We start from the raw sequence: 21,996 nt of genomic DNA, 5'->3' as shown, positions 1-21,996 counted from the left end.
GATCTGGAGGACTCAGTAAACAGAGAACATCCCTGGTCATCCCTACTGACTCTGATCTGGAGGACTCACTAAACAGAGAACATCCCTGGTCATCCCTACTGCCTCTGATCTGGAGGACTCAGTAAAGATACATGCTTTGTTTGTAAATGTAATCTGAGTGTTGGAGTGTGCCCCTGGCTATCCTTAAATAAAAAATAAAAAAAGAGTTGTACTTTTACTTCTACTCAAGTAGTATTTTACTGTGTGATTTTCACTTTTACTCAAGTTATTTTCTATTAAGGCATCTTTACATTTACTCAAGTATGACACTAGGTACTTTTTGCCCCACTGATTTTATTAATGGCAGTTTGAATGCACAGAGATACCATGAGGAGTATAGTTGTACATCAGTAGTTTTCCTCTCGTCACTCACTGACAGTCACTCAATTAGCCCATATCAGTAAAAACATTTTAGATTGGTACATGAGTCTAGCTAGTCTAGCCAGCTATCTAAACTTGTTGTAATCTTGGCTGAATTACCGACCGGACACACGGGGCATGTGTCCAGGAGCCCTGACCTCCAGGGGGCCCCCATTGATTTAGTTAGTGACTCTTACTCAGATATTATATTAACATGACATAAGTCAAGGAAAATATGTACAATTGCATTAAATTAGCTTTAACACTGCAAAAAAAAAGTATACCCACCCCATGGCAAAACGTGTAGAATAGCAGCAAATTAGCTGTTAAAACTGCAACCCCAAAACAGTTCTGTAAAGCAAACTCATGTTTTTTTGATAATGCTCTTCTAGTGTAAGAGCTGTTTGAAAAGGCTGCCTGAAATTTCAACCTGTTTGGTGGGATGGAGTTTTGGCCTGCCTTGTGACATCATCAGGCAGTAAATTAGTCAATAGACCAATAAGAAAAAGAGTTCCAAACCTCTCTTCCAATAACAGCTAGTTTTCAGACCACTCCCAGACAGTCTTAGCAACATTTAAATGATTTGATATTGAGATAAAAACAGCTGGATCAGACCTTAATTACAATACGTTTTCTGCTAACAGATCCCTCTGCACAGTTTAAATTATAGTTTTTTAATTTCCAATGTTGAGTCAATGTGAGTAAATGTGCAGTGGCTAATTTTATAGCTAATAGGCTATGTGTTTATAGATTGACTGAGGTGAATGAAGCTACAGCAACCAATGTGATAATGTCTGGGGTCGGTTTTGCTTTTTTTTCTGTTCTCCAAATTCAATTTTAGCATTTTTAAATAGTATAGAAATGCCCGTAAATGAGCTTTAACTTTCTTAAAACTTCACTGACTGCCTGCAAGGAGCTTTTTCTATGAAACAATCCTGACTTATCAGCCTCTGAGGCTGCTACTGAATCTGATCCAGGTCTGAGGCTAAAACTGAATCTTATCGGCCTGTCAGGAATGGAGCTCACCCACTCTGTAAATGTAAATATTATCCATAAAACATAAAGTGTCCCATACAATGATATACTGTATTTATCAGTTATGCAAGATAACAAACAGCATAACCAACAAGCTAGCTAGCTAACAAGACTACCTAGCTAGCTCACTCGCTCACAAGACCAGCCAAGTTAGCTGCGTTGTGGCTTGCATGTCATTGGCTGTGGTCTTGGGGGTGGCACACAGCCTGGGAGACATTCTAACTTATTAACAGATAATGAGCTCCAAACACAAATGAATGAATTATGTCAGCATGAAATGTACCATCCCTTAGTGTAACAATCAATAAAAAAGTGGGAGCCGATCCATCGTGGGCTCTGCCGCCTCAGCCATACTGTCTATCTTTCATCAATACGTACACTCCTATTTATAGAGTTTATCTTGTGATCTCGACAAAACATATTTTGTTATGTCGTGATCATGAGGTAAAAAGTTGTGATCGACAAAACGAGGGAATTCTTTTTTTTTATTCATATGTCCTCTCTGGGCTTCTGTATAGTCTTAAGCTGATCCCATAGATCTCTATTTCTGAGCTGATTCTATTGCAACGTACTGTCTACACTGTACTACGCAGATCAAAGTCCAAAACATGTATTTGTATTAACAATACACTTACAATTATGGCAAAACAAAACCCTATGTATTTTGAATTGCATTCCACAACAAGTAGAGAATGACAGATGTGGACGCATTACAAGGTAGCCATTAAAAGATGAAAGAACACCTAGTTCATTATGCATGTATTTGCCTGCCTTGTTCCATCTTTGCAGCTGGCCTTACCCAAAGGAGTCTAATACAAACTTTAGGATGTGTGAGCCCGTCTAGAGTCAACAGTCCTCAATATTTCAGGACCATGCCCCAGATTCAGACGGTGGGATGAAGCAGAATACTGGCACATCTTTATGAGACTGCTCTTTTCTCTGCCAACTGAATCAGAGATGGTCCCTGCATTCTGTGGCTGACAAGGAGACAGTGGGATGTCTGTGACGCACTTAGGGAGAACAGAGTTCCCTAACTTCCATGTACATGACACATTAACAACTGAGGAATGATTTATGAGAAATGTCAATCCAACTTTACCTAGCACTATTGTACGGTCTGCATTTATAGACTGGACTTACGATCCTGAAAAGTCTGGCACATAAATGTTGAAAATGAAATCCCCAAAGTAATTAGACAAAGACGAGCTGTAGTTAAAGTACGCCACAAAGATGAGCTGTAGTTAAAGTACGCCACAAAGATGAGCTGTAGTTAAAGTATGCCACAAAGATGAGCTGTAGTTAAAGTACGCCACAAAGATGAGCTGTAGTTAAAGTACGCCACAAAGATGAGCTGTAGTTAAAGTACGCCACAAAGATGAGCTGTAGTTAAAGTACGCCACAAAGATGAGCTGTAGTTAAAGTACGCCACAAAGATGAGCTGTAGTTAAAGTACGCCACAAAGATGAGCTGTAGTTAAAGTACGCCACAAAGATGAGCTGTAGTTAAAGTACGCCACAAAGATGAGCTGTAGTTAAAGTACGCCACAAAGATGAGCTGTAGTTAAAGTACGCCACAAAGATGAGCTGTAGTTAAAGTACGCCACAAAGATGAGCTGTAGTTAAAGTACGCCACAAAGATGAGCTGTAGTTAAAGTACGCCACAAAGATGAGCTGTAGTTAAAGTACGCCACAAAGATGAGCTATAGTTAAAGTACGCCACAAAGATGAGCTGTAGTTAAAGTACGCCACAAAGACGAGCTGTAGTTAAAGTACGCCACAAAGACGAGCTGTAGTTAAAGTACGCCACAAAGACGAGCTGTAGTTAAAGTACGCCACAAAGACGAGCTGTAGTTAAAGTACGCCACAAAGACGAGCTGGAGTTAAAGTACGCCACAAAGACGAGCTGGAGTTAAAGTATGCCACAAAGACGAGCTGTAGTTAAAGTACGCCACAAAGACGAGCTGTAGTTAAAGTACGCCACAAAGATGAGCTGTAGTTAAAGTACGCCACAAAGATGAGCTGTAGTTAACCTCTTACACCTATGGTGGCGCTATTTCATTTTTGGAAGAAAAACGTTCCCGTTTTAAACAAGATATTTTGTCACAAAAAGATGCTCGACTATGCATATAATTGCTACTGTTCGAAAGAAAACACTCTGACGTGTCCAGAAATACAAATATCTTCTCTGTGCGTGCCCTTTAACGTGAGCTTCAGGCAAAACCAAGATGACTTGGCATCCAGGAAATGACAAGGATTTTTGAGGCTCTGTCTTTCATGATCTCCTTATATGGCTGTGAACGCAAGAGGAATGAGTCTGCCCTTTCTGTCGTTTCCCCAAGGTGTCTGCAGCATTGTGACGTATTTGTAGGCAGATCATTGGAAGATTGACCATAAGAGACCACATTTACCACGTGTCCGCCCGGTGTCCTGCGCCGAAATTGGTGCGCAAAAGTCACCTGCCAGTATTTTTCCATGGGGCACAGAGAGAGAAGCAAGCTTCCACGAACTGCATGTCAATGAAGAGATATGTGAAAAAACACCTTGAGGATTGATTCCAAACAACGTTTGCCATGTTTCGGTCGATATTATGTAGTTAATCCGGAAAAAGTTTCACGTTGTAGGTGACTGCATTTTCGGTTCGTTTCGGTAGCCAGGCGCAATGTAGAAAACGGAACGATTTCTCCTACACACAGACGCTTTCAGGAAACACTGCGCATCTGGTATGTGGCTGGGAGTCTCCTCATTGAAAACATCAGAAGCTCTTCAAAGGTAAATGATTTTATTTATTTGGTTATCTGGCTTTTGTGAAAATGTTGCGTGCTACATGCTACACAAAATGCTATGCTAGCTTTGCATACTCTTACACAAATTAGTCAATTTCTATGGTTCAAAAGCATATTTTGAAAATCTGAGATGACAGTGTTGTTAAGAAAAGGCTAAGCTTGAGAGCAAACGCATTATTTTAATTTTATTTGCGATTTTCAGAAATCGTTAACGTTGCGTTATGCTAATGAGCCTGAGGCTTAGTCACAATCCCGGATCCGGGATGGGGAGTTTCAAGAGGTTAAAGTACGCCACAAAGACGAGCTGTAGTTAAAGTACGCCACAAAGATGAGCTGTAGTTAAAGTACGCCACAAAGATGAGCTGTAGTTAAAGTACGCCACAAAGATGAGCTGTAGTTAAAGTATGCCACAAAGATGAGCTGTAGACATAATAACCTGGCTGGCATGACTCAGCACGTTTGTGCATGAGACAGACAGGTGGTGTCCTCTTAGTAACAAGTGGTGGCCTTTATCATCCAATACCTCCTATCCCCTCCACACTTCCAATACCCCCTCCACACTTCCAATACCCCCTCCACACTTCCAATACCCCCTCCACACTTCCAATACCCCCTCCACACTTCCAATACCCCCTCCACACTTCCAATACCCCCTCCACACTTCCAATACCCCCTATACCCGTTCCACAATGCGTGATTATCTGTAATCATTGTAGCATCCATATTCATGTTTTCAGAAACATATTTTATTCTAATTTACAATAACAGTGACTCCAAAATGACGCAATACAAAATTTATCATGAATTTCGATTGGGCACAAAATAATCTGAAACACAATCAAAACAAACTGCAAATGCAACCAACAAGTTTGTAGAGACACAAGCAAAATACTAAACTATTGACTACATTAATACAAACAAGTGAATTGTCCAAATACTTATGACACCTTCACCTTCACCTTCACACCTTCACTAGATACATAAGTGCTAAACGGTCAAACAGATATGTAGGAAAATACCCTCAAATAAAAAAGGTGACATTCTGTACTGTTGCCTCATATGAAAACATTTTAATAATCTCGAAATCCCAAATGCTGAAGTTTAGAGGCAAATTATACATTTCAAATCAAATCAAATTTTATTTGTCACATACACATGGTTAGCAGATGTTAATGCGAGTGTAGCGAAATGCTTGTGCTTCTAGTTCCGACAATGCAGTAATAACCAACAAGTAATCTAACTAACAATTCCTAATCTACTGTCTTATACACAGTGTAAGGGGATAAAGAATATGTACATAAAGATATATGAATGAGTGATGGTACAGAGCAGCATAGGCAAGATACAGTAGATGGTATCGAGTACAGTATATACATATGAGATGAGTATGTAAACAAAGTGGCATAGTTAAAGTGGCTAGTGATACATGTATTACATAAGGATGCAGTCGATGATATAGAGTACAGTATATACGTATACATATGAGATGATTAATGTAGGGTAAGTAACATTATATAAGGTAGCATTGTTTAAAGTGGCTAGTGATATATTTACATCATTTCCCATCAATTCCCATTATTGAAGTGGCTGGAGTTGAGTCAGTGTCAGTGTGTTGGCAGCAGCCACTCAATGTTAGTGGTGGCTGTTTAACAGTCTGATGGCCTTGAGATAGAAGCTGTTTTTCAGTCTCTCGGTCCCAGCTTTGATGCACCTGTACTGACCTCGCCTTCTGGATGATAGCGGGGTGAACAGGCAGTGGCTCGGGTGGTAGATGTCCTTGATGATCTTTATGGCCTTCCTGTAACATCAGGTGGTGTAGGTGTCCTGGAGGGCAGGTAGTTTGCCCCCGATGATGCGTTGTGCAGACCTCACTACCCTCTGGAGAGCCTTACGGTTGAGGGCGGAGCAGTTGCCGTACCAGGCGGTGACACAGCCTGCCAGGATGCTCTCGATTGTGCATCTGTAGAAGTTTGTGAGTGCTTTTGGTGACAAGCCAAATTTCTTCAGCCTCCTGAGGTTGAAGAGGCGCTGCGTGAGTGGACCAATTCAGTTTGTCTGTGATGTGTATGCCGAGGAACTTAAAACTTGCTACTCTCTCCACTACTGTTCCATCGATGTGGATAGGGGGGTGTTCCCTCTGCTGTTTCCTGAAGTCCACAATCATCTCCTCAGTTTTGTTGACGTTGAGTGTGAGGTTATTTTCCTGACACCACACTCCAAGGGCCCACACCTCCTCCCTGTACGCCGTCTCGTTGTTGTTGGTAATCAAGCCTACCACTGTTGTGTCGTCCGCAAACTTGATGATTGAGTTGGAGGCGTGCGTGGCCACGCAGTCGTGGGTGAACAGGGAGTACAGGAGAGGGCTCAGAACGCACCCTTGTGGGGCCCCAGTGTTGAGGATCAGCGGGGAGGAGATGTTGTTACCTACCCTCACCACCTGGGGGCGGCCCGTCAGGAAGTCCAGTACCCAGTTGCACAGGGCGGGGTCGAGACCCAGGGTCTCGAGCTTGATGACGAGCTTGGAGGGTACTATGGTGTTGAATGCCGAGCTGTAGTCGATGAACAGCATTCTCACATAGGTATTCCTCTTGTCCAGATGGTTTAGGGCAGTGTGCAGTGTGGTTGAGATTGCATTGTCTGTGGACCTATTTGAGCGGTAAGCAAATTGGAGTGGGTCTAGGGTGTCAGGTAGGGTGGAGGTGATATGGTCCTTGACTAGTCTCTCAAAGCACTTCATGATGATGGAAGTGAGTGCTACGGGGCTGCAGTGAAGGAGAGACCGCATTTTTCCGTTGCAGGCAGTGTCAGTGGCACTGTATTGTCCTCAAAGCGGTCAAAAAAGTTATTTAGTCTGCCTGGGAGCAAGACATCCTGGTCCGTGACTGGGCTGGATTTCTTCCTGTAGTCCGTGATTGACTGTAGACCCTGCCACATGCCTCTTGTGTCTGAGCCGTTGAATTGGGATTCTACTTTGTCTCTGTACTGACGCTTAGCTTGTTTGATAGCCTTACGGAGGGAATAGCTGCATTGTTTGTATTCAGTCATGTTACCAGACACCTTGCCCTGATTGAAAGCAGTGGTTCGCGCTTTCAGTTTCACACGAATGCTGCCATCAATCCAAGGTTTCTGGTTAGGGAATGTTTTAATCGTTGCTATGGGAACGACATCTTCAACGCACGTTCTAATGAACTCGCACACCGAATCAGCGTATTCGTCAATGTTGTTATTTGACGCAATACGAAACATGTCCCAGTCCACGTGATGGAAGCAGTCTTGGAGTGTGGAGTCAGCTTGGTCGGACCAGCGTTGGACAGACCTCAGTGTGGGAGCTTCTTTTTTTAGCTTTTGTCTGTAGGCAGGTATCAGCAAAATGGAGTCGTGGTCAGCTTTTCCGAAAGGGGGGCGGGGCAGGGCCTTATATGCGTCGCGGAAGTTAGAGTAACAGTGATCCAAGGTTTTTCTGCCCCTGGTTGAGAAATCGATATGCTGATAAAATTTAGGGAGTCTTGTTTTCAGATTAGCCTTGTTAAAATCCCCAACAACGATGAATGCAGCCTCCGGATAAATGGTTTCCAGTTTGCAAAGAGTTAAATAAAGTTCGTTCAGAGCCATCGATGTGTCTGCTTGGGGGGGATATATACGGCTGTGATTATAATCGAAGAGAATTCTCTTGGTAGGTAATGCGGTCTACATTTGATTGTGAGGAATTCTAAATCAGGTGAACAGAAGGATTTGAGTTCCTGTATGTTTCTTTCATCGCACCATGCCTCGTTAGCCATAAGGCATACACCCCCACCCTTCTTCTTACCAGAAAGGTGTTTGTTTCTGTCGGCGCGATAGGTGGAGAAACCCGTTGGCTGCACCGCTTCGGATAGCGTCTCTCCAGTGAGCCATGTTTCCGTGAAGCACAGAACGTTACAGTCTCTGATGTCCCTCTGGAATGCTACCCTTGCTCGGATTTCATCAACCTTGTTGTCAAGAGACTGGACATTGGCAAGAAGAATGCTAGGAAGTGGGGCACGATGTGCCCGTCTCCGTAGTCTGACCAGAAGACCGCTACGTTTCCCTCTTTTTCTGAGTCGTTTTTTGGGGTCGCTGCATGCGATCCATTCCGTTGTCCTGTTTGTAAGGCAGAACACAGGATCCGCGTCGCGAAAAACATATTCTTGGTCGTACTGATGGTGAGTTGACGCTGATCTTATATATAGTAGTTCTTCTCGGCTGTATGTAATGAAACCTAAGATGACCTGGGGTACTAATGTAAGAAATAACACGTAAAAAAACAAAAAAACTGCATAGTTTCCTAGGAACACGAAGCGAGGCGGCCATCTCTGTCGGCGCCGGAAGTTTTTTCCTTTCACTGTCCAAATGAATACATAGGGGAGTGTTATTCTTGGTGTAAAGTGTAAAATATATAAATAATAATCCACAGCGATACCTCAATCACAGTGGTCAGGTCTGCACCTACATGTTTAGGATATTATTATTTAGCTATATATGGACTGCATCATATCCACTAATCTAATGCGTCTTCATTGGCGTGCAATTATCTCCAAAATTGTGTGTGCGAGAGCGAGTGATCACGTGGATGCAGACTCACAGCAGGTGTGAAGCATGGGGTATGCTCTCCACACCACATTTTACAAATAAAAATACAACCAGTTTGCATTGACCTGTAAAGCACTTATCTTCTAAAATGGGAAAATGAGGTGTATTTGCCCAATCATCCTTTTAGGGAAGCTAACAGTCACCCTCGGTTACCATAGAAACCAACAGGTAAGTGGTAGAGAAGTGCTTCTTCCTCCACAGCGTGCTACCCCGTTCTAAAAACAGTGACCTACAAAAATACGCCCACTGCCGCACAGAGGCCATGGCCAGGCTCTTCGGCTCTCCTCCTCCTCTCACTGAGGGGAGTGTGTGGCATAAAGTCAACACTGAGAGGATGTGTGTTTGAGGCTGTTTTAACAGACATGTAAAACACATACAGGAGTGTGTGTGTCTCTCACACACACACACACACAGATGGCTGTATGGGAATCCCTTATTTAAAGACAGACAGACATGGTTTTTGGACACATTAAGACAGACATGTTTTTTCTTCACTACTTTCAGCTACATCTGGTCTCCCATCCAGTGACCAAGCAGAACCAACCCTGCTTAACGTCAGAGGTAAACCAGCAGTGGGATGCAGGGTGCTATGCTGCTGGAAAGGAAACGTAATACAAAAAGTATATTACAAAACCATATTCATTCCACAGTGGGCCGAGTGGCTTCAATTAAGACCTAGACAACCAGCTGAGGAGAGTTCCTTAATAATTGGTGACCTAAATTCATCAATCAAGTACAAGGTAACAATCACATGTGGAAGTTTCACATTTAAAGGTTTTTCACATGTGAAAATGCAATGCCATTTCCACATTTGCAGTTCTTACATGTGAATCTGCAAATTTGACTTTCACATGTGAACTTGCAAAAGGATGTGTTAACATGTGAACTCTAAATTTAAAATCAGCAGTGTGTATTCATTGTGCGAAAGGAAGCCAGAGTTCCCCAAATATTTTACCAATAATAATGATCAAATAGTTTATTTTGTCTCTCTGTGTTTTCATAATTTTCTGTCAATTCGCAAGTGGCAGAAGCTCACCGGAGAAATAATCAGAGCTGTCTCAGTACACGTTGCCCATGTATCAGAGCTGTCTCAGTACACGTTGCCCATGTATCAGAGCTGTCTCAGTACACGTTGCCCATGTATCAGAGCTGTCTCAGTACACGTTGCCCATGTATCAGAGCTGTCTCAGTACGCGTTGCCCATGTATCAGAGCTGTCTCAGTACGCGTTGCCCATGTATCAGAGCTGTCTCAGTACATGTATCAGAGCTGTCTCAGTACGCGTTGCCCATGTATCAGAGCTGTCTCAGTACATGTATCAGAGCTGTCTCAGTACGCGTTGCCCATGTATCAGAGCTGTCTCAGTACGCGTTGCCCATGTATCAGAGCTGTCTCAGTACGCGTTGCCCATGTATCAGAGCTGTCTCAGTACACGTTGCCCATGTATCAGAGCTGTCTCAGTCAGCCCATGTATCAGAGCTGTCTCAGTACGCCATGTATCAGAGCTGTCTCAGTACACGTTGCCCATGTATCAGAGCTGTCTCAGTCTCAGTATCAGAGCACGTTGCCCATGTATCAGAGCTGTCTCAGTACATGTATCAGAGCTGTCTCAGTACGCGTTGCCCATGTATCAGAGCTGTCTCAGTACGCGTTGCCCATGTATCAGAGCTGTCTCAGTACGCGTTGCCCATGTATCAGAGCTGTCTCAGTACACGTTGCCCATGTATCAGAGCTGTCTCAGTACGCGTTGCCCATGTATCAGAGCTGTCTCAGTACACGTTGCCCATGTATCAGAGCTGTCTCAGTACGTGTTGCCCATGTATTGGAACATGTCTGGACCAAAAGAGTATGGCATGTTTCATTTGACTAATTGATGCCAGCAAGCATTGGCCTCCCATAATAAACAAAATGATATAGCCAATCAGCCTTGAGCTTAGCTCAACTGTGGCTTGTCCTGTTGCAACAAAATTCCTCAAGGAAGGCCAGTTTGGATTTTGGCTTTACACCAATCAATCCCATCCTAAGCAAAATGTCATTGTTGTCAGAAAACATGTCTGTAGTGTACTTGTGTTGATATCGTGCAGTAGCTAGCTGGCTAAATCTGACTTTTCAGATGGAGACATGGATGGAGATGGGGATTTGGACTTGTGATTTTGACTTAATTCTCTGTACAGGCCAAGGATTATGATGGTGATTTGTTCTAGCCATAAATGTATATATTGTGCCACTGGCCTGAGATGACTGAAGTTCAATAAGTAGCCTAGTACTGTATGACAGAGCCATGGACTGTTATGCCAAAATGAAAGAGAGGAGGATTGCATTGGCGTTCAACTAGTCTATAAGTAGCGCAAGTCAACATTTCTTATTTTACTTGCAATATTTGCTTCGTGGACTTCACCGGACAGATGTTGCTCTCAGTTTTCTTTTATGAAACAAACGCATTTGTAGTTCAATTTACTCTGCCACTGTGTGACTGTTGTCTTTTTGTTGTCATGGCATTATTGTACAGTCATGGCCAAAAGTTGAGAATGACACAAATTTCCACAAAGTTTGCTGCATCAGTGTCTTTAGATATTTTTGTCAGATGTTACTATGGATACTGAAGTATAATTACAAGCATTTCACAAGTGTCAAAGGCTTTTATGACAATTACATGAAATTGATGCAAAGAGTCAATATTTGCAGTGTTGACCCTGCTTTTTCAAGACCTCTGCAATCCGCCCTGACATGCTGTCAATTAACTTCTGGGCCACATCCTGACTGATGGCAGTCCATTCTTGCATAATCAATGCTTGGAGCTTGTCAGAATTTGGGGGTTTTTGTTTGTCCACCTGCCTCTTGAGGATTGACCACAAGTTCTCAATGGGATTAAGGTCTGGGGAGTTTCCTGGCCATGGACACAAAATATCGATGTTTTGCTCCCCGAGCCACTTAGTTATCACTTTTGCCTTATGGCAAGGTGCTCCATCAGGCTGGAAAAGGAATTGTTCGTCACCAAACTGTTCCTGGATGGTTGGGAGAAGTTGCTCTCGGAGAATGTGTTGGTACCATTTTTTATTCATGGCTGTGTTCTTAGGCAAAATTGTGAGTGAGCCCATTCCCTTGGCTGAGAAGCAACCCCACACATGAATGGTTTCAGGATGCTCACCTTGTCTTCTCCGGACAAGCTTTTTTCTGGATGCCCCAAACAATCGGAAAGGGGATTCAGAGAAAATACCCCAGTCCTCAGCAGTCCAATCCCTGTACCTTTTGCAGAATATCAGTCCTGGAGAGAAGTGGCTTCTTTGCTTCCCTTCTTGACACCAGGCCATCCTCCAAGTCTATGCCTCACTGTGCATGCAGATGCACGCACACCTGCCATTCCTGAGCAAGCTCTGTACTGGTGGTGCCCAGATCCCGCAGCTGAATCAACTTTAGGAGACGGTCCTGGCGCTTGCTGGACTTTCTTGGGCGCCCTGAAGTCTTCTTCACAACAATTGAACCGCTCTCCTTGAAGTTCTTGAGGATCCGATAAATGGTTGATTTAGGTGAAATCTTACTGGCAGCAATATCCTTGCCTGTGAAGCCCTTTTTGTGTAAAGTAATGATGACGGCACGTGTTTCCTTGCAGGTAACCATGGCTGACAAAGGAAGAACAATGATTTCAAGCACCACCCTTCTTTTGAAGCTTCCAGTCTGTTATTCAAACTCAATCAGCATGACAGAGTGATCTCCAGCCTTGTGCTCGTCAACACTCACAACTGTGTTAATGAGAATCACTGAGATGATGTCAGCTGGTCCTTTTGTGGCAGGGCTGAAATGCAGTTGAAATGTTTTTTGGGGATTCAGTTTATTTTCATGGCAAAGAGGGACTCAGAGGGGCAATTAATTGCAATCCATCTGATCACTCTTCATAACATTCTGGAGTATATGTAAATTGCCATCATACAAACTGGGGCAGCAGACTGTGAAAATTAATATTTGTGTCATTCTCAAAACTTTTGGCCACGGTGGTGTATGAACTAACAGGTTATAGAGCAAATAACATAATTTTCACAACACAGGTTGTAATATGGCTTTTTTTTTACTGGCTTGGCTGGTCTTCCTCAGTGATTTTATCCACACACCGCTACTGAATTGAACATATTTGAAAAAAATGTTTCACGTGCTAAATTTAAACTCAACATGTAAAAACAGTGGTTCGTGTTTTTTTGATCGGCTTGAAACAAATACATAGAGAATTGGGTCAAGACGGCCAGAGAGACCTTTCATTGTGATGGAGTCAAGTCAATGACTGGCCTCTGTTTTAGAGGTCTGTTCCTGATGAAGAAAAGATGATTGGTATTTACACATGTGTCTCTCCAAATGCCTCCAAAAATCCAGAACATCTACATGACTCCACACAGACGAAGAGCTGAGAAACGCTCAGTCTGAAAGAAATGTGCACTGAACAACTTAGCTTCTACTCTGCAATTACCATTTTTCCATCTGATTAACTCATAAAATAATTGCACTCTGCACAAACGGCACCTTATTGTTGATTGCTGAAAGCATTAGAAAATGCCAAATTACCCTATCAAGAAGTTGATTACAAGATGATATGATGTTGAGCACGGGGGGAACATCGGGAATCCACGCTTCGGTCTCTTAGTGATGCAATAGGCTTGGATGATTAGCATATTAAAATCTCAACGTTGTTTCATTTACAGTTAATCTAAATCGCTGTGTTCCATTTCCAATCCACAAACAGATAGTCCTCCTCAAGACCAAGCTCCTTTTACCATTCACATGACCCATCACATACAGCCAGCCAGAGAGGTACCATTCACATGACCCATCACATACAGCCAGCCAGAGAGGTACCATTCACATGACCCATCACATACAGCCAGCCAGAGAGGTACCATTCACATGACCCATCACATACAGCCAGCCAGAGAGGTACCATTCACATGACCCATCACATACAGCCAGCCAGAGAGGTACCATTCACATGACCCATCACATACAGCCAGCCAGAGAGGTACCATTCACATGACCCATCACATACAGCCAGCCAGAGAGGTACCATTCACATGACCCATCACATACAGCCAGCCAGAGAGGTACCATTCACATGACCCATCACATACAGCCAGCCAGAGAGGTACCATTCACATGACCCATCACATACAGCCAGCCAGAGAGGTACCATTCACATGACCCATCACATACAGCCAGCCAGAGAGGTACCATTCACATGACCCATCACATACAGCCAGCCAGAGAGGTACCATTCACATGACCCATCACATACAGCCAGCCAGAGAGGTACCATTCACATGACCCATCACATACAGCCAGCCAGAGATGTACCATTCACATGACCCATCACATACAGCCAGCCAGAGAGGTACCATTCACATGACCCATCACATACAGCCAGCCAGAGAGGTACCATTCTCATGACCCATCACATACAGCCAGCCAGAGAGGTACCATTCTCATGACCCATCACATACAGCCAGCCAGAGAGGTACCATTCACATGACCCATCACATACAGCCAGCCAGAGATTTACATTTAATGACCATCACATACAGCCAGCCAGAGAGGTACCATTCAAACCCATCAATACAGCCAGCCTGACATCCATTCACATGACCACTTCACAATAGCCAGCCAGAGAGGTACCATTCACATGACCCATCACATACAGCCAGCCAGAGAGGTACCATTCACATGACCCATCACATACAGCCAGTCAGAGAGGTACCATTCACATGACCCATCACATACAGCCAGCCAGAGAGGTACCATTCACATAACCCATCACATACAGCCAGCCAGAGAGGTACCATTCTCATGACCCATCACATACAGCCAGCCAGAGAGGTACCATTCACATGACCCATCACATACAGCCAGCCAGAGAGGTACCATTCTCATGACCCATCACATACAGCCAGCCAGAGAGGTACCATTCACATGACCCATCACATACAGATTTACAGCCATTTAAGTCCATTTACATGACCCATCACATACAGCCAGCCAGAGAATTCACCATTCATCCATGACCCATCACATACAGCCAGCCAGAGAGGTACCATTCACATGAACCATCACATACAGCCAGCCAGAGAGGTACCATTCTCATGACCCATCACATAGAGCCAGAGAGGTACCATTCACATGACCCATCACATACAGCCAGCCAGAGAGGTACCATTCACATGACCCATCACATACAGCCAGCCAGAGAGGTACCATTCTCATGGCCCATCACATACAGCCAGCCAGAGAGGTACCATTCACATGACCCATCACATACAGCCAGCCAGAGAGGTACCATTCTCATGACCCATCACATACAGCCAGCCAGAGAGGTACCATTGCTCTAGATTGAGAGTCAACTACGGGTCAGACACATTCCAGAGTTGTCCCTTCATTAGGCCTGTAATGGTGTGATGGATAATGGGGGAGAGGGTTTGACTTACGATAAGCTGTTCTCCAGCCGCCCGCCAGTGGATCCAATGATCTCCCCCAGAGTGCAGAAGGTCTGACCCAGGAAGTCCTGGTGGAGAGAGCCTGGGGTCAGTCTTATGACCCACCTGATCAGGTTTGGGGTAAAATCCATTTAAATTCATGAAGTAAACCAAATTCCAATTCCAAATTTTCCTAATTGAAAAGCATTGAAGAGAATTGGAATTCGAGGTAGAATTTCAGTGTTCTTCCTGAGGGGAAATGGAATTGACCCCAACCCTGTTTCTAACAGCAAGGCAGTTCACAGTACCACAGTACGTGCAGTGCTTTCAGATGGTGGTGAGTAAGATGTAATACAGCTAGGACATCCCACATGCCAGGTTGAAACCAAAGTTATTCAAAGTGGTTGAAGACATTGGGAGCCATTGTGACAATGAAAACTATTCATTTTATAATCTGGACATACGGTACGTTATCAAAAAGAATAAAATAACAAGATCACTTATTTCTTTTAAACCGAATCTCTATTTTTTTATGTAAATGCCATCTTATAGAAGTGTCCAGACACTTTTTTCTCGATTTCACTTAGTTGTGAGAAACGTACCAGAAATAGACTTCCTCAGGCTCATTCTGCAGTATCGGGGCAATGATAAAATATTAGCAAATGTTCCAAAAACATTAAAATACATCCTTTTATACTCTCAGTATAGTGAGCTCTCCAGGAACAGGGTTGGAGTGAAAACCCACTGGACTGTAGCTCTCCAGAAACAGGGTAGGAGAGCCCTGCACTACATTATTCTGTTTAAAAAAACAACTAGCCTACTGTAGCTCTGGCTTTGAAGTCTCCTCTCAAAGTGCTTTACCTGAGATTTTGATATAGTGAGAATGGCTGAATGAGACTATGGTTGACATGACTGCTTGGTTTTGAGCCAACAGAAAAAACACCCCACAGACATCACATTGGACAAGTGAAAACAGGAGTGCAAAAAAACACATCTCACATCATGAATGTGTGTCGTGAAATACAAATCAGTAGACGTTACATGACATGGCCATAATGACTGATATTACAACAATAAATGTCTTTACTAGGTGTATCGATACTAACCTTCTGCTCTCCCGTATTTTGTTGAGGTCAAAGGGAAGAGAACACAGTCAGAGGTCAAATCTAAAATACAATATTGCATTCATCCAAAGACAACAAGCTTCCTTCTGATAACTATCCTTCCTCTGTACTGTCAGTATTGGCATAACATTGCATAATTATTATTCATTCTGATAACTATCCTTCCTCTGTACTCTCAGTATTGGCATAACATTGCATAATTAACAACATAACATTAACAACATGATGCATTATATACTGATGGGAGACACTTACAAATTTTGAAATATTTGAACTTCTGGAGTCCACATTGTATCTGCAAGAAACCAAACATAGTTAGGTATAAATCACTCCAAATGACAAACTATATCAGTGTGAAATAGCCAGTTCAGGTATTAGATAAGTTTGCTCCTTACGAACTAAATGGGCAAATCTAATTATCTCTAAAATAACCTTGAATATAACAGGGATGTTTCTGCAGGAGGGAGGAGGGAAACAGGGTAGAAGGGTTGAGAATATACTCCGTGGTTGCTAACATTAGAACATCCATTGACTGTTGGACTATACCGCTGACAGACTGTCTCTGAGTCCTATTCACTGTGGATATGAAGCCAATCCTCTACCTCGGGCCTCAGGGCTGTGATGCTTGCTTAACTTTTTCCTTGGTCAAACTCAATAGCTCATTGGTTCATAACATTTATTTTGTCTCATAATTTGGGAGTTCTGTCTGTCTGTAGGGTGTCTGTTATGCTGGAGTAGACTGATTGATTATTTGCAGTTTGTTAAAAATGAATATTGGCCTTGCTAACACCTGAACCACACTGATTGTTTCTAAGAGCTTTGTCACAGTGCAAAACCATTGCAATTGATTCTTGATTGATTTTCCAGAGATTAAATAATAGCACCTGAAACAGTTGGAGCAAGGGCTCTACACAGTATTAGCTTGATAACAACCCATTTAAAGGGCATAATTCAATCTTTAACAGTAGTTATGTAAAACGTTATTTTCTCCCCACATCCCTATGATACAAACGTCTGACATGTAGCCACAAATAGTTATTAAAATAAAATACTTTTTGCAGTTAAACACTAGAATTTTGCAGTTGTATATTACCTGACTTTGAAGAGCAGTCTATAATGAATAACAGACTGCTCAACAAAACCTACTGTGTATCACTGACTACATTAAAAAGCTATACTGATCTTTCTCTAGTATTGATCTGGACTAAGAGGTGTGGTGGCTGACCAGAATAACCAAGTGGACATAGAGATGGCACTTAAATCACAGTGATAAATTAAAAGGCTTGTTCTTCAGAAAGTATTTACACCCCTTGACTTTTTACACATTTTGTTGTGTTACAGCCTGAATTTAAAATTGATTTAACATAGATTTTGTGTCACTGGCCTACACACAATACCCGAATGTCAAAGTGGAATTATGTTTTTCTAAATTTCTACAAATGAATTTCAAATGAAAAGCTGACATGTCTTTAGTCAATAAGTATTCAACCCTTTTGTTATGGAAAGCCTAAATAAGTCCATGAGTAAAAAAGTAATACATAAGTTGCTTGTGTAGTAATAAGGTGTACACCCTGCTTGTGTAGTAATAAGTTGCATGTGTTTAACATGATTTTTGAATGACTACCTCATCTCTGTACCCCACACATACAATTATCTGTCAGGTCCCTCAGTCGAGCAGTGCATTTCAAACACAGATTTAACCACAAAGGCCAGGAGGTTTTCCAATGCCTTGCAAAGAAGGGCATCTATTGGTAGATGGGAAAAAATGTCAAAAGCAGATATTGAATATCGTTTTGAACATGTTGATGTTATAAATTACACTTTGGATGGTGTACCAATACACCCAGTTTCTAAAAAAGATACAGGAGTACTTTCTAACTCAGTTGCCGGAGAGGAAGGAAACCACTCAGGGATATCACTATGAGGCCAATAGTGACTTTCAAAAAGTTGGTGGTGGCCCCACTCACTCATGGTGGCCCCCTCACTCATGGTGGCCCCCTCACTCTCCCGAGAGTGAAGGCCTGCTCTGCGACCCGAAAGACTAACAAGGGAGCAAAGAAAACTCTTGAAACTACTTATAAATTGTTCCTATGTATAAAACTAAAAAGTTTATTTAGGATTTTCGCCTAGCAGTAGGTATTTCCCAGTTGGAGACAGATAGGTTGGTCACTTACACGTCAAAGCGGAGGTTCTGCTTCTCTTCGAAGAAGAAGTCCAGGAAAAACTTCCGCACAAAGTTTGGATTCAGTGTGTTGTCAATAACCTCTGTTCTGCCAAACTGAAACAGTAGCCAGGAAAAGGAAAACACGGGTTACAGAGTGATACTTCATCTACAGAACCTCTATGGAAACACGGGTTACAGAGTGATACTTCATCTAACAGAACCTCTATGGAAACACGGGTTACAGAGTGATAATTCATCTAACAGAACCTCTATGGAAACACGGGTTACAGAGTGATACTTCATCTAACAGAACCTCTATGGAAACACGGGTTACAGAGTGATACTTCATCTAACAGAACCTCTATGGAAACACGGGTTACAGAGTGATACTTCATCTAACAGAACCTCTATGGAAACATCAACTCCATAATTGATATCAGTATGAGCCATATGATAATCAATGACACAATGTCACTCTAAATCTAAGTATATGAAAGTTTAACATCACTAGCAATATTATCCACATACATCAACCGTAACATTGGGATCAACTCAAAATCAATGATCAGCAAATCCCGAGTACTCTAAATGAAATGATCAGCACAGAGCCACAGCCATTACCAATACAGCCTGTGATCTAATCTACATCCTTAGTAAGTTAGAATCACCACTGGGTTTAAACCAATGGAGTGTTGTGTTCTAATGGCTGGCTCCTCAGCCAGAACAGAACCAAGGGAGTGTTGTGTTCTAATGGCTGGCTCCTCAGCCAGAACAGAACCAAGGGAGTGTTGTGTTCTAATGGCTGGCTCCTCAGCCAGAACAGAACCAAGGGAGTGTTGTGTTCTAATGGCTGGCTCCTCAGACAGAACAGCACCAAGGGAGTGTTGTGTTCTAATGGCTGGCTCCTCAGCCAGAACAGAACCAAGGGAGTGTTGTGTTCTAATGGCTGGCTCCTCAGCCAGAACAGAACCAAGGGAGTGTTGTGTTCTAATGGCTGGCTCCTCAGCCAGAACAGAACCAAGGGAGTGTTGTGTTCTAATGGCTGGCTCCTCAGACAGAACAGCACCAAGGGAGTGTTGTGTTCTAATGGCTGGCTCCTCAGCCAGAACAGAACCAAGGGAGTGTTGTGTTCTAATGGCTGGCTCCTCAGCCAGAACAGAACCAAGGGAGTGTTGTGTTCTAATGGCTGGCTCCTCAGCCAGAACAGAACCAAGGGAGTGTTGTGTTCTAATGGCTGGCTCCTCAGAGAGAACAGAACCAAGGGAGTGTTGTGTTCTAATCAGAACAAAACCAAGGGAGTGTTGTGTTCTAATGGCTGGCTCCTCAGCCAGAACAGAACCAAGGGAGTGTTGTGTTCTAATGGCTGGCTCCTCAGACAGAACAAAACCAACGGAGTGAGAGTGTCTGAGTGATTCTGTCTCAGCCGGCCAGCCCCAGGGCTGGAGCTCCATTTGTATCTACCAGACACAATTCCCCATTGGGCAGAGGGCCTGGCTGGTATGGTCCAACAGCACAGAGTAATGAGCTATTGATCCCTGCACTGCTTTAATACCCGGCTCATGACCTTAGCGCCCAGCGCACATAATCCCAGCTATCAACTCTGTCCCTCCCAATCCATTATCCGGCCTGGGTGGGGAGTTTATTGGAACCCTACCTACCTGGCATCCATTGACTAAGGAACCATCTGTCGTCACCTGAGACACTTCCACCTGTTCTATTTTGGGGCATTGTTTTCTGAGATACGATTAGTTAATGGGTAGTGGAGCATTGTGGGGGATGTTTGTGTATAAAACGGAAAGAGATTGAAATTGCTATGAAGTGACTGAAACTAAGAGGGCACAGCACTATAGTGTGTCAATGCTACAGTTAGCTAGAAACAAATAGATTTACTCTTAACATTTTACTTTTAGTTTACACCAACACATAAGTGCATATTGTTTATCAACCCTTGTCTCAGTGTATGTGGTGGTGATCAGAAATAGAGAGATGAAAAGTGAGGGAATATGATTTGGCTTGTGAGTCTTCACTCAATGAATGGTACACATACGTGTGTCTGTAGTTGGGGATTGAAAGTTAACTGTGCTGATTATATAAAATATATACAGCACCAGTGAAAAGTTAGGACACACTTACTCATTCATGGGTTTCTTACTTTTTTCTACATTATAGAATAATAGTGAAGACATCAAAACTATGAAATAACACATATGGAATTGTCACACCCTGTCACGCCCTTTTTATGTCTCTATTTTGGTTTGGTCAGGGTGTGATTTGGGGTGGGTATTCTATGTTATTTTTTCTATGTTTTGTATTTCTTTGTTTTGGCCGGGTATGGTTCTCAATCAGGGACAGCTGACTATCGTTGTCTCTGATTGGGAACCATACTCAGGTGGGAAAAAGCTACCTATGTTTTGTGGTAGTTATTTTATGTTTAGTGTTTTCTGCACCTGACAGGACTGTTTCGGGTGAGTTTATTCTCTTTGTTATTTTGTTATAGTGTTCAGTTAACATAAAAAGCATGAACACTTACCACGCTGCGCTTTGGTCCGATCCTTCATGCAACGACGACCGTTACAGGAATCCTGTAGTAACCCCCCCAAAAAAGTGTTAAACAAATCAAAATATATCATCTTCAAAGTAGTCACCCTTTGCCTTGATGACAGCTTTGCACACTCTTGGCATTCTCTCAACCAGCTTCATGAGGAATGCTTTTCCAACAGTCTTGAAGGAGTTCCCACATACACTGAGCACTTGTTGGCTGCTTTTCCTTCCCTCTGCGGTCCAACTCATTCCAAACCATTTCAATTGGGTTGAGGTCGGGTGATTGTGGAGGCCAGGGCATCTGATGCAGTACTCCATCACTCTTCTTTTGGTCAAATAGCCCTTACACAGCCTGGAGGTGTGTTTTGTCATTGTCTTGTTGAAAAACAAATGACAGTTCCACTAAGCGCAAACCAGATGGGATGGCGTATAGCTGCAGAATGCTGTGGTAGCCATGCTGGTTAAGGGAGCCTTGAATTCTAAATAAGTCACCTGAAAAGCACTCGCACACCATCACACCTCCTCCTCCATGCTTCACTGTGGGAACCACACATGCGGAGATAATCTGTTCAGCTACTCTGCGTCTCACAAAGAAACGGAACCAAAAATCTAAAATTTGGGCCAAAAGGACAGATTTCCAGCAGTCTAATGTCCATTGGTCGTGTTTCTTGGCCCAAGCAAGTCTCTTCTTATTGGTGTCCTTTAGTAGTGTTTTTTTTGTAGCAATTCAACCATGAAGGCTTGATACCCTCAGTCTCCTCTGAACAGTTGATGTTGAGATGTGTCGGTTACTTGAACTCTGTGAAGCATTTATTTGGGCTGCAATTTCTGAGGAGCAGTTAACTCTAATGAACTTTGAACTTTCCTGTAGCGGTCCTCACGAGATCCAGTTTCATCA

The 21,996-nt window shown here is 42.9% G+C and overlaps 1 pseudogene; it reads right to left on the bottom strand.

Moving 5' to 3' along the window:
* LOC135503962 (copine-9-like) overlaps nucleotides 1-21,996 on the bottom strand; it is an 80,576-nt pseudogene that overhangs the window by 38,489 nt on the left and 20,091 nt on the right.

This window comes from Oncorhynchus masou, chromosome 18 (assembly GCF_036934945.1).
Source record: "Oncorhynchus masou masou isolate Uvic2021 chromosome 18, UVic_Omas_1.1, whole genome shotgun sequence".
Classification (NCBI taxonomy): domain Eukaryota; kingdom Metazoa; phylum Chordata; class Actinopteri; order Salmoniformes; family Salmonidae; genus Oncorhynchus; species Oncorhynchus masou.
The sequence above is the reverse complement of the archived record's forward strand: the minus strand, read 5'-3'. Positions and strand labels throughout refer to the sequence as shown.